Source organism: Otolemur garnettii, unplaced genomic scaffold (genome assembly GCF_000181295.1).
Source record: "Otolemur garnettii isolate 467f Iridium unplaced genomic scaffold, OtoGar3 scaffold00034, whole genome shotgun sequence".
Taxonomy (NCBI): Eukaryota; Metazoa; Chordata; class Mammalia; order Primates; family Galagidae; genus Otolemur; species Otolemur garnettii.
The window spans coordinates 12923341-12926796 of record NW_003852429.1 but is presented as its reverse complement, the minus strand read 5'-3'; positions in this window follow the sequence as shown (position 1 = coordinate 12926796).

Below are 3456 nucleotides of genomic sequence, written 5' to 3'. Positions count from 1 at the left end.
GAAGGCTCGGGCTCTTCTTCCACAAAGAACACCTGCTCAGAATGGCCCGTGGTCCACTCCTCAGCTGCAGATCATCTTGCTCAGATGGTGTCTAGTTCTTGGCGTCCCCTACAATGGTTCATATGCGTTGGGAACATTTCAAGTTCTCTCTTCAGCTTCTTTGAATTGCACAGTACATTTTTGCTAACTATAATCACCCTGGTCTGAAATGCAACATTAGCATTTATAACAATTTTATCTAACTGTATATCACCCATTGGCCAATCTTTCCTCATCCCTGGGCCCACCACACACCTCCCAGCCTCTGGCGTCTCTCACTGTACTTTCTGCCACTATGAGAGGAACATTTTTAGCTCCCACATATGGCTAAGAACACTGGGGCGTTAACTCTTAACCCTGCAACTTAGGTGCTATTGATCACATTTCACAGAGAAGGAAACTGAAGCTTGTGGAAGCAAAGGAACAGATTTATGCACTGGAGTGGAATTTCAACCTAAGACACTGTGGTTACAAAGCCTGAACTAACTTTATTATGCCAGTAAAAGACGAGAGGTCATGGGGAAGTGCTGAGCATGGAGCTCATGACCACATACAAAGCTGAAGAACTTGGGAAAGAGAGATTAGAATTTGAGAGGAGTGAGGTGGGAAGTAGTATGGAATTTCCTGGAAATACCAAGGTGGGAATGTATCGAGGCTGTCCAGGGAAAGAGCAATGCGTAAATGGCATTTGTCCCAGCTCAAAGTGCATGATAGGAAGAAAATTATATTTATAGTGGAAATTTTTCGTATCTATAATGAACCAAATGAAGATATTCCTCTGATATCTTCCTTAATCAGAGAACACATTCAAAGATGAGAAATCAATTTCTTTTCATATGCTGTTACCGACCCCTTGGTGCTGGTGCTTGGAAGCATTAGAGGAAAGATTGTAAGGAAACATACTTGCCACTGTAGACCCAAATGCATCTCCCATTCACCTGCCACTGTAGACCCAAATGCATCTCCCGTTCACCTGCCACTGTAGACCCAAATGCATCTCCTGTTCACCTGCCACTGTAGACCCAAATCCATCTCCCATTCACCTGCAAAAGCTCTGGAGTTATAGGACACTCTGTGTGGAATAATGATGATGTATGATTTGAATAAATTTGATATGAAAATCAGCAGTTCAGCGTGGGCATTTGAGACTGTAATCTAGAAGGCATCTGTCTTACTCTACTGTGCTGTTTTCAGCTGTGGTGTGACTGCTTCTTACTGGAGAAGCTTGCTGAAAAATTCAGAGCGTAGAACCCCCATCCCTACTGATTTAGCTGACTAGGAGGTGGCTGAGGAGGCAATTTTAAAAGAGCTTGGGGGATTCTACTGCAGGAATAAATTAGTAAAATAACAATACTGTGAGACACTGTTTTAGTATTTTTCCTCTTAAAACAAAATCCACATACCACCAAGAGAGCCAATAGTCCTTAGCTGGCCTCATTCTCCCCAAGTTCCTACTGCGTTTCTCTGCTCCTCTTCTCAGGGAAATAAACATTCTTGAAAGATTTGTCTATCTAAGATGTTTTATTTTATCACCGTCCATTCATTACAAAGTAATGGCAGTTTGATTTCTACTTCACCACTTTATTAAAACCCTCTAGCCAAGATCACCAATGACCACATGGTAAGTCCCTTAAACCATTTGACATCTCTCAAGGCACTGAACACAGTTGACTATCCTTCTCTCCCAAAACACTTCTCTCTGCTTGTTTTTGGGAAACCATCCCCTGTGTCTCCTAATTTCTCTATCAAGTGATTCATTTCTTATCTTCTTCGCTCACCTCCTGTCCTTTATAATTACTGTAGAAACATCACATGTGATTGCTATGGGTGGTGTATGTGCCAACATTTTTGAATGGCATTAGGTGCCCTTTTAAGGAGAACTTACCAAGAGAGTTTGTTTTTATTTACCCGTCTGCCTTCTGGCAGGTGGGGATACAGCCCTTACCAGATGCTGCTGCCTTAATTTGGAGGTTCCAGCCTCTAGAAGTAAGAGGAATGAATTGCTCTTCTTTATAAATTGTCCAGTCTGGGGTATTTTGGTTTAGCAGCCAAAATGACTGAGACAATGATGCTGAATAGTTACACATTCAGGATTTTTCTTTAAAGAATTTCCAGTGCCTAGTAGATATAAGCCAAATCTTTTACATCTTTTAGAAATTTAAAATATAATTTGCTTGATGATTTTTTAGCTGCCACATAATTCATGAATTCATACAAGCATATGAATCCTTCAGAAATCCTTCAGAGATTCTTCGGAAAAATGCATTGTGGTGAAACAAATGTAGGTTTTGCTGTCCACCTCCCACCCGGCTTTTATTGATACCTCCTCAAATCTACTAATACTTAAATCTGAAAGGATAACCTCATCACACTGAGTCTCATTATTGGTACCTGAAAAATGAATAAAAGTACAGTAATTGGCAAGGACATTATAAAGAATAAAAATAATTTATGAATATAAAGTGTCTAATTCATTTGGAGTCAATAAGCAATTGTTGTCATTATTATCATCCAGGGTGTTTTATAAATAAAATTAAAAGAAGGGTTAAGCAGTGGTTAACTAGGCCAAGTCAACCTTAAATTACAATGTTCTGAAAGTATTACTAAATGTAGAGTTTATTTGAGAGCAAAGCTTAAAGATAGCCACCAGGTCCAAACTCCTGTGGTCAGAGCTCCAGTATGGAGAAGTTAAGATTTCACAGACATAGGCAGACAGAGAAATATTAGCATGATTACAACATTTTTTCCTGGGAGGTCAGTGCGTATGTCACACCAACCTGATTATAGATTGCCACATTCCAGGGAAGATCGCTTTATTATTCTGGGAGAAGGGTAGCAATCTTACAGGGTCTTACGTCTGGTGGTGTTTTGTCTTCTAAATATTTACAGGGAAAAGAAAAGGTCAGGGTTGCGGCTGCATGCTGTGTGACTCAGGCCCCACAGCCAGATTCATTTCAAGGCTCAGCACAGAGTAAAGATTCAACTTCTTGGACTTTGAATTCTTTACTTTCATACCTACTAATGGATACACAAGGCGATACCTAGGCCAGAGCCCTTCCAGTAATCTTTCCAATATCCCTCTCAGTCTAGGTATCTCCCAGGCCCCACGTGGTCTGACCAGGATGGATATCTGGGAGGACCACAACAATAATACTTGCTCTGCGCCATGGGCTCTGTGGCCGTGGGCAAGCTAATACACTTCTTCGTATCTCACTTTTCGGATATGTAAGGTACAGTGCATAGTCACGCTGGTTTGAAGTTTTTGCCACTTAATTCATGTCATTAGGCTGTGTCTGGGAAATGACGTGTGTCCTACAAGTGTCGGCTGTTATGGTTCTTTTTTATTATAATTAATGTGCCTGGCTCGACGCCTATAGCTCAACCGGCTAAGGCGCCAGCCACGTACACCTAAGGTGG